General features: G+C 39.5%; 1 protein-coding gene across 13 annotated transcripts in view; it reads left to right on the top strand.

Moving 5' to 3' along the window:
- IL1RAPL2 (interleukin 1 receptor accessory protein like 2) overlaps positions 1-14,219 on the top strand; it is a 364,841-nt gene that overhangs the window by 265,599 nt on the left and 85,023 nt on the right. The window lies entirely within an intron of this gene.

Genomic DNA, 14,219 nt, shown 5'->3' with positions numbered 1-14,219 from the left:
AGCTTAAACTACAAGAGATGTATTGCATATGGGGATTATTCACTCAGTGCTGAAACTGTGGCACTTTCCTTCTTGAGCTTGACTCTCTTCCTCCTTTATACCAAAGCTGTCTAGAATTCAGAGGTGGAATGGTGTTTTATGGCAAGCAGGGTCACTGTGAAACATCTAAAGAGGGCTGGTGACATTGTGGTAAAGCTGTTTGTATTTGTGAAATTCTACGGGGCTCTACTTGAGATGAGTACAAAGACATGTCCTTGTTCTTAAACCTGGTGCCAAACAATGTCAGAGAAGCACTGTGGATGCTGTGAAGTATTTAAAAATGGGGTTTGAATTCTTGAATGTGAGAATATAAATTATTTGTGACCTTAGTGATTGTTAATGATTAGCTTTCTTTCATACACCTCAATTGACTCAGGAGCCTGTAAGGGCTTGCACAGAGAAGACAGCAGTGGATCTGGGCAGCAGCCAGTGCCAGATGAATTCTGCAGACAGGTGCATATCTGCATATTTAGATTCCCCTCCACAGGCCTCGAATATCATAATTGAACAGAAATTGCCCCTAAAAGAGGATATGAAATGGATCTGGAACCATAGTTAAAACCCTACCTGAGTTAACAGCAAAACACAGTCACTGAAGTTTGGATCAGTCCAAAAGGCTGAATTCAGTCTCCTGGTCTAACTTCTTAAAAGTCAACTTTCTAATGATTTCCTTTGGGAGCACACTGTGCCTGTATACATCTGTGTAATAAATGCACTCAGAGTACACATTTTTGTTTCCTGCATTTTCATTTCATCTTCATTTTCTCTTCCATGTTCCCCTGTCCCAGCAGGACTCTGTTGGTTTTGCACTGAATTCTTTATTGTTGTTGTTGTTTGCATGAAAACATTTTGTTCTGGCTGATTAAAAGGAGGTTTGATTAAAAAAATTAAAACAAACCCCCTCCTCTCCATGGAGATGTGGCTTGGTAATAGGATTTTGGAATATCTCTAGAGGGAAATACAGATCTTGCATCTTTATATGCTGGAATGTAATCCATTAGTTGTCCCTTAAGATCAGGGAATTTACATATGGTGCTTTTTTTTTCTGATACGTTAATAGGTTTGGTTATTGACACTAAACCATGTTGATATGATGGATCCTTAACTTGTTTTGCAGTGAAGTTTATTGATTTCCCTCTTGATTTAACTTGGCAAATAGATAAAGCTGGAAGATCTTAGGGAGCGCCTTCATCTCATGCAGGCCAGCAGCAATTTGGGGCAGGAAGGCTGTGCTGGCCTCTGAAATGTGCCAGAGCCTTGAGGGACTGCAAATTATTTACACAACATAAGGTGGAGGGAAGTGTTGTGTAAAGACCTATAAGGTCACTTCATTGAAATCTTATTAAGCTCCTAGGAGTTTTGAAAAATTGGCATTATTCGATATTTTATTACATATTAAAAGAAAATTTCTCTGTTTTACACGCCCTTTAGCCCATGGAGTCAAATCAACCAATATGGCTGATTTTTCAGGAGTTATGCAAGTATGAATGTCACTAAGCTACAAAAGAAATGGAGTTTAATCCATCTACTTTTTCTGCAGAGATTATTTAAGTTTTCTATTGGAAAGCTAATCTTTAAAGAAATAGCTGTCTTTCCTTTATAAATAGAGGAGATTAATAATTGTTTACTGTCTTTATCCTTATGATTAGCACAACGCAATGCAAAATCTCCCTAGGCCTCTAGGCAGTGGCCTAACTATTTAGCAGCTTATTTGGCCTCTCTGCAAACTTCAATATTCACCTTTTAGCTTTCAGATCTTAGAGGAAGTTTTAGTGAAAACAGGTATGCACCATTCTTATTAACAGTGGATAAAAGAGCTCCTTCAGGCTTCAAACATGGTTAAGGATCAAGAATGTATTTTGTATTTTCTGGTTTTCTTTGGAATGTGACAGAGATCTAAAACCAATCCCATCAAAATTAGAGAGAAGCAGAAACTGGAATTTGCTTCTTTTTTGTTTTCTGTATTTGCTTGTGGTGGAGAAACAGAGCCAGAGACGGGGGAGGGTTGACAGGAGGACAGAAGAACATCCCAGAGGAATGGAGAAATAGTCCAAAACAGTTTCACTCATTTGCTTTACCAAGTCAGTTAATAATTTCATCTCTGGGCCGACCTAGAAAATAATGACTGATTTTTTTATTGTTGTTGTCCATTTACTGCTTCCTTTTCGGAAAAAAAAAAAAACCAAAAAAAACCAAACCCAACCTTTTTATTATGTTTTAGTTTTTTGCATTGAGGTCAGTATAAAAATAGTTCTTGATTGCATGGTGTGTGACACATTTAATCTTTCTCTACCTTGGTATTAACAAATAATGTTTGTTCTTACTATATATTGTATGTTTTAGAAAGATATGGCATTATTCTGATAATAAAATGTTCTTCCTCAAAAAAAAAGAAAATCCTGAGTTGCCTTCATGACATTAAAATCAAATTTGATAGTACAGGCCAAAATACACAGCTCTTGTGCCTAGGATATGGGGTGGCTTTGGCAGAAGGCATTGAAGACCATCTCCCATGTGCAGCTCTGACTGGGAATTTACTAAAGTGTATGCCTGTGTGATTCATAGCTGAGTTGCTCAAAGGCCCCTTTCTTAGAACCCTTTTTATGTTACTTTGACCATATAAACCTAAGTGTGTTTATGGATTGTTCATGCCAAATCCCTGAGTTTAGAGAATTCCTTATGTGATTTAGAAGAGTAAAGATTGAGACCTCAGTCAGGTGTCTTGGGGCTGTGAGCAGTAAGTTTTAAAGATCTGTTATCTGCTTTCACATACAGCTGCCTGACAGCAAGTGGAGCATGCTGTGCTCTAAGACTAAAGATGACATGTTGGTACGTTGCTCTGCTGATTTCTCAATTCATTTGTTACATTCTTTTCCAGCTAACTTTATTCACTCTTAGTGCTTTGAGAACATGGAAAGAAGGAAAAACGCTCCTTTGTGTTTTGATTACATGATTACAGAGTAGGTTTCTTCTCTGAATTTGCACAGTTTTAGTAGCACCAAGAAGCCAAAATCCCACTGATCCCTGGGAGCTGTTGTGCTGCCAGATCTCAGCTGGTGTAGAAACAGTGGGGCAGAGGCATTTGTGGGAGAAAGGAAGCACAGTTGTGCTCTGCTGATTTTTGGCTGGACACAGATCTGTAAGGATCTATATCTAGCCAGTCTCTGTATAAGCAGCTGCCAGAGTTCTCTAGCTTGCACCACGGCTGCTATTTTTCATTTGTGTATTCCACAGAGTATCAAAAAAGGTAAAAATACAAGATCAAAATATATGCTAAATCTGTTCATTCTGTACCATATGTTACAGTGAGTGCAGTGTTAACTTAGTCTTCGTATGAATGAGTTAGTTGAGTGGAATGAATTTTGCATGTTTGGGTCTATATTAATTGAATATATAATTTACATATCATTTGCTTTTCAGCTATGTCCTGGTTTTGCTTTCAGGTGTTTATTTAAGAAATGTAGGAGGAGTCTTACAAAACAAAGCAAGAGTCCTCTGTGTTAATTCATTTACTGAACAGGAAGGATGTCAAGGGGTTTAACTCGCTTTTGTCATGGTACTTTCTCTGTTTCTAAAGATGCTGAAGAAAGAAAACACATAGTTTATGAGGATTGTCATTATTCCTAATAGCTGAACTGTTCAGAAAGATTTTGTTTCTAAAAGATTTAACAGCACAATTCCCTGGGACTCATTATTAGGCAGATCAATAGAGATCAATAGAGGTACTGTAAAACAAGTGCAAGGGAATGTACAAAGTTACATCTGCTGACAGGTATAGGAGTAGACTAAAAATAGTCAAGAATAAAAAAGCCCTTTTGGTTTGCAACAGTGGCTGGAAGGAATTATTTGAGGAGTGAAAATTCATGCATTAACTGACATTTTAAATATACCACTTCACTTTCCACAGTCTTAATTTTCATAGAGATGCTGCTTCTCTTCTTAAATAATAATTTTTAACAAAGAAAGCCCTGCAATTTGTTTGAGGCATTCATTTCATACCAAGCCTGTCTATTTAAGACAATCCAGCACTGTCTCATTACAGATTTGCTCATTGAATCTTGCATTTTTTCATATTTAAGGATACAGGTATTTGATAAGCAGTTGAATATTGCTTGGACAGAAAGCAATACAGAAAATTTGAACTGTAAAATGCTTTAAATAGAGCAAGTGATTTGAAAGTGAACATGGTAAGAAATTCTTATTTAGTGGGCTTGCAGTTTGGAAAGAGCACTGATACTTGTCCATGGTGAGACCTCTTGAGTGTTGTGGCCATGCCTTTGGATTTGGGGTTTGATTAAAGGGTCGTGTGCGACAACTGCTCAGGAATGTAGTGGGTACCTACAAAAACCAGGGATCCTGGATGTTGGTTATTCCATGCTGTCTTTCTTTCCTCCCTCAGCTCCTCCCAGGCATTCTCCAGCCTAGGGCTTGGCAGGGGCTCTCAGAGGGAGATCTGGGTTTCTGTGAACTGGGTCAAACTGAGCTTTGCACCTCCCGGCTCATCTGGGATGGCACAGAAGAGACAAACATTGAGGAATCAGAGGGGACCTGATCCAAGTGGGTCCTGAGTCAGCAAAGAGGCTGTCTGAAAGTTATCCATGGAGACTTATTGTTCTTTCCTAGTGCAAGGCCTGAGTGGGGGATAAGTGAGAGTCTCACCCCAAATCATGTCCTACTGCCTTATTCTGTCTGTGTGGAGTGACCCACATCACCTTACAAAATCAGGTCTGAGTGATCTGAATGACAGAGCAGAGGGAAGGTGGGACTAAAGGCAGAGGAGACCTGTGGGTAGTGTCCCCTCCACCCCAACACCAGCAAAAATTTGGTTCCCTCTATCCCCAGTTCTCCTCACGCTGCACTTTCATCTCACAGCCCTGTCTCCCTGTACTGTTGCTGTCTGGAGGAGCAAGCTGGTACATTCACTGCTGTCTCCTCCACATGTTCTTCCAGTCATCCATGGCTCTTCATGGCATCCACCTTCTCCCACAGATAAGCTGGGAGATCCCTGCTCTTCCCACGGGTGGACCAAACCTCACACGTTGTTCCCTTCCCTTCACCAGGTTATGGACTTGCTGTGTGAATCACCCAGACTTGGTGCTGGGAAATCCTCTCCTCCCAGCAGTGCAGACTCATGTATCAAAAGCTCCATGGATCTGCACAGAAGTACACAAAAGAGCAATTTTCACTAGGAAATGAGGAGAAACTGAGGGGATGGTCTTTAGGACCAGCCTTCCTTTGCAGCACAAAGGATACAGCTCCACAGCTTTTTCAGCTGTACGTGCCTGTAGGAAAGGAGGCAGGATTTACATCTATTGCAATCATTCTGTACTAATCTGCAGGGAATATTAGAGACAAATTGTCTGACATTTAGGTTTAGAAGTAGTTCCCTGAATACCCAAAGCGTATTACTGCTAATGCTTTGATGCTAATTTGGTCTGTTGTTAATATCCCTGCTTCTCTCGGGGATAATGGTGAAATGCTGCACTTCAGAGACCTGGGCTGGGATCTGTGGTTCAGCTGGTGTAAATGCACAGTTGTTTTGCCTTTTGTATGGTTAATCCAGGTTTTCATCTGTGGAACAGTACAGTTAATTGGACGCTTCTTTCTTTTGTTTTAATGGACTTGGAAAGACAAGCTGAATTCTGACTGCTGATCTGTGATTTTTACACCCATTGGGATCCACGGGATTGGCACAGATATGTCAGAAATTAAGATTTAGCACTTTCCAGTTTTTTTCCTTACTTTTATAAACTATTTATTGCTTATGTTGGGTTCAATGGATGTTAGGTCAGTATATGCTTTTAGGGCAATATGAGTCTGCCTGTATAGAAAAAATTGATTAATTGGTGATAGAAACCCTTGCAGTTAGTTTTCAAACAGCAATACTATAGATCAATCTGTTGTCTTCTTTTTGTTCCAAGAAAGTGGTTAAGAGGAAACACTTCAGTATATCCTGACTTACAGTTGCCCCAAGGCACTCATCCAAGGGCATTAGCTAACTTACAGAGATTGAGGAATGCCTCAAATCATCTTGCTCCAGTAAATCTTCCTCTGAAAGTGGTGACTAGTGTGTGGGTGTCCAGGACATGGACCAGTAGCATTTCATTAGGACTAAAGTGCCATCAACCACTGCAACCATTATTTCAGCTGCCACAGACATGCAGCTGTGCTGAGCTTGGCTAAAGGATCTCTCTCCTGTTTGGTTTCTCAATTTACTTCATCTGACTGGTGTCTGGGAAATGGGCACAAATTTGTTTCTGCAAAAATGAACTTCAGCCCATGAGACAGGAAGTAGAAAAGACGGTCTTGGTGAAGAGCAGGGGCTTAGGGCTGTTAGTAAGAGTTGTGGGGCTTTTTTCTGCTGTAACTCTTCTGACCTTGACCAGGGCTCTGTCCTCATTTAAGGTGAGGATATTGCTTCTCTGGTTTTCAGGAACATTGTGACAATAAAATCACCTGGTACTGGGGAAGTGCTCCAAGAAGGGCAAAGGAGAAGTACAGACAGAAAAAGCTTTGACCTGGATTTTTGCCTCAGGGACCTTGCCTTTTTGGGCTCTCAGCCTGGCTGCAAACACAGAGACATTTAACTTCACCATCCACTGACATATGCTATTGTGCATTGAAAGTCAGACAATGTTAACGTTCCAGAAAAGAGAACCACTGGGCAAAATTTGCACCATTTTCCATGCTTGTTGGAAGCACTGTCACTGGAAGAAATTCATGTGCTGCCATTTTACATTCCCTCTACAGTGTTTGTCATGTGAATGAGTTATTAAGCTATGAATGCCTCATATATTGTGTAAATTACAGAGTAGAAACATTCGGCACTACTATTTTGACCTTTTCAGCATTCTGTGATTTGCTGGGCATGCCATTCCACATTTTTTGTTTACGGCCTCACTAAAAGTTAGGGATGGAGCTGAGTGGGCAAACAGTCAAAATATACAGGGCTGGGAAAGGTCAGGGTCATGCATCACAGCACTGCTGTTCAGTGGGCAGGGAAGATTAAAATCTAGACTAAGTGTTCTCGTGATTTTTTCCTTCTTCACTGAAAAATAATAGAAAATTGTATTTTGTAATCTGTTCCAAAGGCAGCAATGCAGAAAATTAAGATTGATGGTATAATTTTTATTTCTTAAAATTTCAATACTGTAATGTCATGATCTTAGAGGCTGTGAAAATCAAAGCTGTCATAGTCCTTCAAAAGAAGTGAAATGGAATTCTACTCACCAAATCTTTGCTTCATTTAATCCATGTTTGATAAATGTTGCTCTTACCTTCATCCTCAGTACCCTTGTGCTTGTCTCCATCCAACAGAAACAAATAGTTTGTATTAGGTAATTGAACTTCGACCATTAGAACGAGATTGAGCTACAGTTTTCGTGTTAGTTATTGCAATCCAATGAAGACCAAATGAAAGACAGTCAAAGCAAGACTTCTCTTGAAATTAAGAGATATTTTTATTACCTGCTGAAGACACGTGTTACGTGACTTCCCAAAACCCCATATCAGATGGAAAGTAAAAAATAGAGGAAGCAGTAATCTGAGGAGTGGCAGCAGAGGCGCTCTGATTTCTACCATACTTTTTTAGTGTAAAACAAGCCATGTGGTGAATGATGACTGGAACTTTCTGCTACTGAGTAAGTTTTTATTATCTGCTTATACTATATGAGAAGCTTACTAATTTTAACATGCTTGGCTCTAGTCCCATGAGTAAGTGAATATAATCAGTCATGAAAATATCCATGGAGATCTCATTGATGCACAGTCAGGTATGCAGTTACTTCAGCTCACAGGAGCCTAAACACTTACCCGAGTAATATTTTATATTACTTTGATACAAATTTCACTGACAAGCTTGTACATCACATTATTTAAAAGGCCCAAGAAAATTTCATTTTATATCCATCAGAGTTGCAAATTTAAGTGAGTTGAATATGCCACTGCTATAATGTCAGTGATGAAGTTTGTAAATGGTGCTACATTGCTTTCCTGGCCAAATGTGATGAAACCATTTGCAAACTCAAGTGTTTTTCATGTTACTCTGATCAAACTCAGTGGTTTGAGTTGAGAATTTAAATACTTAGGATGAAGTAATTTTAATTTTAACAAGGAAAACAAGTGGTGTGCTAAGTGTGCTTTTTCATTACTAGTGAGATGATTAAATATTAGCAAACACTCTATTCTCTGAATTTTGTCTCTCTTTATGAAGGAAAGGATTGTCCATGTGGATGTTTCCTTGGATGCATCCTCTAAATGCTTCTGGACTTTACACACTACTTTGAATAATGTATTGTCAAGTCCTGAATATGCAGAGTTTAAAATGTTGAAACTGTTATGATTGGGCAGGCTGATCAAATCAGGATTTCTGTTTCCCAATCACATTACTGTAAGCTCTTTTAAATGATTCCCTCATCTGTTTTGATGAATTTGAAATCCAGTTTATAGATCATATTCTGCAGCCTGTCATTCAAATTGTTGATATTAAAAAACATTGCATGCAGAAAACTGCTTTGCTGTAACATTTGAACACTGCCCCAGTGAATTGAATGCATACAGAGTAGGCAGAGAATTTCATTTGTAAGTGCAGTGGGTACTTGTGGTTTAGTTTTACCAGAATTCACCTGCCTTTCCTGCTTAGCTCACTTTGGAAACCGAGTTGAGGAGACTGCACTGAGTGCGATAAGGAATCTGCTTTACTGAGGATCATTGACCAAGTGCTTTTATTTAGGACTGTGGTTTAACTTTTCTAAATATCACCTGGCATAGTGAGTGGTGTGTAGTTATCAAGTTGTTATTCACCCTGTGGTCACATTGCCTCTGAGAGGGGATCTGGTGCATTTGAGCAGTTATTCTGAGGCAGGCAAGCATGCTGCTTCTCTCCGTGTCAGGATTTTAAACCCCCGCCTCTCACAATTCAGCTCATACCTCCACAGCCTAACCTCTCTTGTGTGAAATGCCTCCTCAGTCAGAAGACTCTTAAACAAACTTGTGATTCCAAACACCTGAATTTTTTTAGCGGCATTAGGGGTTATCAGTCGTAGTTTTGCCTGTAAAAAAACGCCCGGAGATCCACAAGTGACTCACAGCACTGTAGTGTGAAACGATGGGTGCGGCTGCCTTGGGTTAGTAGAACAGCTTTTTTAGGAGATATCTGTAAATCCTCCCTGGGAATTTGCAAGCATCTTGTTTTCTGTGCTGATTTTGTATTAGAATGTTGGTTCCCGCCTGTCTTGTACAATATTCTGTGCCAGCTGTGTAGTGAGGTGTTCTACCAACATTTCAGCAAAACTGACCATGCAGATTCATTTTTTTCCTGTGATATAGGACTCTTGTGTAACTAACTTGTAAATATTGGTGTATGCATCATTGGTTTATTTCCTCTTTCGTAGTTATTTTTCTTACAGTCTCAAGCACTGAAATCCCTGTCACAGTTTCCATTAATCTTGTTTTTAAGGCCACATTAATTAAAATCACAAATATCTTTTGATTGAGAGAGCTTTGGCAAATTTCTGCTGCAAATACTATTTTTGAATTGTGATTCTGTTATCCTACATAACCATGTAAAAAGTACATCATGTTCAGAAACATCACTTTAAGCTTTCAGGGAGATGTTATCAGAAGTTTGGTTTATGTCAACTTTTGGCACAACAAAAATTAGCTGTCAAATGAGAGTAGTTGAGGGTTTAAATTATGAACAGAGATACTAAAACAGCATTGATACATCCAGGCCCAGTCTAGTTCACTGTGTTCTGTTACAGTACAAGCCAAGGTAACTTCTGTCTAGCAAGGGTATGTTCAGTCCTATGAAGAAGCACCCATTATTACTGTGCTACAAATGTAGAATAATTGTTGTCTTTTGTTGTGTCAAAAAAAAATGACCTGATATGTTTGGCATGGTACTATATGTTACTGCCACCATGGCATGCCTTTTAAAGAAATGATGCAATGATGTGAGCTCCCAAAATGAAGCCTGCTGCCCATGGTATCCGAGTGATGACACTTCAGACACACCTTGATCTCAAGGATCAACGGGAATGATGTCTCCTGTGGGAATGGATGCATGGCCCCATAGTGACAGTGTAGTGTTCCTGTTCTGACATGAGCTTAATTTCCATCTGAGGAGACATTGCTCTCCTTGTGTTCCTGTACCTTGTGGTATGAATAGGATGTATTTTGTCTAGATCTTTGGGAATTTTGGAAATACATGTGAGGAGATTGCTTGCTGGGTTTTGTTGTTATTCTTCTAATGGAAACCAGAGAAACATTTTAAAGCAGGTTTTGGGAGATTTTTTGACCACACAATAATGAATGATTATGAGATCAAAAGTGGGCAGCAGAACAGCTGGCATGAGTAAAAACTTGTATTTTTTTTTTTTTTTTGCTATATCTCTGATTGAAATCACCAGTTTTCAAAGCTGATGCTGACTCTGTTGAATCTAATTTAGTTCCTGCATCAACTCAGTTGAAGTGTAAGTGTAACTGGGAAGGGAACCAATGTTCTCCAGCAGAATGTCACATCTGCAGTGTCAAACACGTGAGTCCCCACAAACACCTGTTTTAATAAACAGCCAATTTGCTAATTCTCAGTTATGCCCACAAATAGCATCTGTTTCTGGCCAGTTGTCTACCTGAATATAGCATCCTTCTTAATCAGTGAAAACCTCTGTTGCATAACTAGTCTGACTCATTTTCTACCCAGAGATGGGAATTACCCACTCTGCTCTCTGCCCTTAATATCCTTGAGGGAATTGGTGGAAAATAGAAAGTCTGCTGGAACAGTTCCACCTTCCCTTCCAAACAAATAAAGCTGTCAGGGCTTTGATATGTACATAAAAATAAATACATTTTTAGAGCTGGGTGTTATTAAAATACCACATTGGCTGAATGATAATTAGTGATGGACCAGTGGAGCACCCAGGGCATTCCCACAGTGGATGTTGCTTTAATGATGGCTTAAAACAAATTTACAGACATTTATAGTGAGGTTGGATGCTGTTGTGAAAGGAACAGAAAAACCTTCCTGACACCTGGAAGCCAGCAGCACGCTGTCAGCTGAAAGGAGCCTGGACAGCTGATCCAAGCAAACCTGGCATCCCACACTTCCACTGTGCTAAATATATGCCTTGCACTCTTGGTCCATGGACTTTGAAGGGAGCCTGGCATAAGGACACAGGAAAGACTTACTGTTCTTACTCAGGCAAATTTTGTATCTTTAGACTGAAATTCTGTATCTAGTAATAAATTCTCTGTATAAAGGCTGTGTGTACAGCCTTATGGTGCCAATAAAGGAGTAAATAAAAATATAACACTATAAAATCTCTAAATAATTTCCTGTCTTCTCCTTTGAAGGAACCAGCCTCGTGGGAGGAATTGTGGTGATAGGGCTAATCCTTTTCTCTTCCTGCCATGCCCCATTACTAACTATAGAGATGCAGCAGAAGTGCATTCAGGTATTTTAATGTTTTATTGCTTTTCTTATTTAAACATTCCTAATGGGATTACAACAGAGGCCATTGCACTTAGACAGGAATAAAGCAACTTTTGACCTCTATGGGCAATGGATATGAAGTAATATATTGTCTGCAGTTATTGTAAGTAGCAAATTGATGATACAAACTATCTGGCAGGAGTGAGGGACTAGAGAGACAAAGCAATAACATAGCCAGATTTTGGCAATTTTAAACTTTCAGGAGCAGCATAGCAGCTGACCATGAACCCAATACAACAACCTGAAACAGTATAATAATATAGCCAGGGAGAAGTGACTCTCTAACCCAGCAAAAGTGAAGCCACGTCTTAAACCTTGACATAAGTTTTTGTAAGCCAACTTGTGCTGCTTGTTAGCAAAAGACAATCTTTCATCCTCCACGGTAATTCTGTCCAGCAGATTGTATTTAATGGAAAATCAGCTCAGTGAAAGCCAATCCAAACTGCCTGTGGTTTGAATTATGTTTTATAGAAATCAAGCTGGCCAAAGTGCAGCAGAAAACAATGTGGTTCTGTGGCCTCTGATTAAAAAAAAGTGATGGATTATTCACTTATGATACATTTTCAAAAAGCAGTATTCCTGCAGTACAAATTGTCTGATTAGTGAGAGATGAAGCAACCAGTCTCTTAAACCTCTTCTGTAACTGAGCAACCAGCAGTGGTAGATATTTATGTTTTGAGTCCATAATGCACCCTGACAAGGGAGTTCACTGGGTGGAGGTAGGCAGAAATAAAATCAAAATTGAATAAAAACAACTGAAGCCCAGGGACAAAACTGCAACATTCTATTTTTATTTTTGAGACAAATGGACTCACTGGGATTTTCTGAATGTCTCTCACTGAAGTTGCATATTAAGTACCTTGGAAGCAAACAATGCAGCCCAGGAGGGAGTTGGTTACTTGCTGTGCACTGAGCAGAGATTTCTCATTTCATCCATCATTCACAATGTGCTGCAGTTCTGGAAGTACTGAACTTATCTGACATAGGGTGGAATAAGACCAAGAGCTCCATTTGCAATGTGTGCTCTGCTCTAAACTGAATGTAATTGCTGGGTTTAGTCCTATAGACTATTGTGTGGCTGTGCACTCTGCTTTTTAGGATACATGGAATTATTGGCTTTCAGAAATCAAGAATTGGTTATTTATAAATCACAAGAGTGACTTACATATCAGACTCAAGGGGCTTTTTGCCTTTTGTTTCCTGTAAATGTAGATAGCACTCTACCTGTAAGTACATCATTAGAACTGCACTTTAAGAACTGCTATCCAGCTTCTCCGTTTCCCACAGTGTATCCCATAGAGCTTATGTTAATGGATTTATGGCTTTCCAGGTCATCCCACATCTGACTATGCACACAACAGAGAGCAGGCTGTATAATAATTTACTCAGAGTAGCAGTAAAAAAATGCAGCTAAGTCTTGTTAGCTTACTAATAGTTGGCCAGCCTTGGGAGCTAGGGATGGGTGAGCTGATCTCTCAAGACCTTTCCTGGTTCAGCATGCACTGTGTTGTGATTTAAGAAGCTGGAGATTTTAAAAAGTTTGAGGCTCTTGGTAAAATCCCAAGATGTTGATGAATTTGGCAGTGTAGCTCTTCTCTCTTTCTGTTCACCACTTCATTGCAGTTAATTTAAATTCCACAATCAAATTATTAAAATAGCTTTCATTTGTCAGCTTCTTTAATACACTTCTGATCTTTGCTGTTGAAATGTATCAATGTGTGCGGTTGGAGAGGTACAGTCATCTGTAGTGCCCAAAATTATGGAATTGTAGAATAGTTTGAGTTGGAAGGGACCTTTAAATGCCATCTAGCCCATCACCCCTACAAGGAGGAGGGATGTCTTCAACTAGACCAGGTCACTCAGAACCCTGTCCAGCCTGACTGTGAGTATTTCCAGGGATGAGGCCATGCTCAGGAAGAGCCTGGCAGCCACAGCAGGTTCTTACACCTGAAGAAATTGCATCAGTCCCTGTAGTTTGCTCTCAGTCAGTGTGTGCCCAGTCCCTGGATTGTTTAGATTGCTGACAGACAGAGCTTTGCCTGCTTTGGTGGTTGAATAAAAAACCTACAAATTGAGAATTTTCCAGGGGGGCAGGGAAGGGAACTATGAGGACTACATTCTGCATATCCCCTCTTTGTTGCCTTTTCTTGGAGGAGATTTTTGGGACTATGTCATAAACTGCTTTCCACCGCTGATGTGAAGTACCTTTAAAAAATAACTTTGTAGCACTTGCAGCCGATCGCAGCAGACATTGTTTTATGTTTTAGTGTTTGGCTGGCTCCAGCTGTCATATCAACCTGAGCTTTAAAAATCATTATTCCATGTGGATTTTGTGCTCCTCTATTAGAACAGTGTCTGTACAAACCCAAAACATGTGCAGCAAGGTTACCTCAAGATTTATTTTACAGCAATTTCATTTCTCTGGGTGCCTTGTGAGATTAAAGTCAAACTTAAAAGAATGATTTTCCAAAAGAGAAAGCAAACAATGATTTAGATAGTCCATATCCCATCATTCACCATTCAGGCTTGGGACAATGGCAGCATTATGTCACTGTCTTAAAGTGTGAATGTTGCTCTAAATTTGTATTTTCTAAAGATGGAAAGTGAAGCAGCCTTTTTCTGATAAAGGCTGGTTGTCTTTGATACCATAGATAAATGCTTTGATAGTTACTTTTTAATTGCTTTATTG

This window comes from Anomalospiza imberbis, chromosome 14 (genome assembly GCF_031753505.1).
Source record: "Anomalospiza imberbis isolate Cuckoo-Finch-1a 21T00152 chromosome 14, ASM3175350v1, whole genome shotgun sequence".
In the NCBI taxonomy this organism is placed as follows: domain Eukaryota; kingdom Metazoa; phylum Chordata; class Aves; order Passeriformes; family Viduidae; genus Anomalospiza; species Anomalospiza imberbis.
Note: the sequence above shows the minus strand (reverse complement) of the source record. Positions and strands in the feature narration are given on the sequence as shown.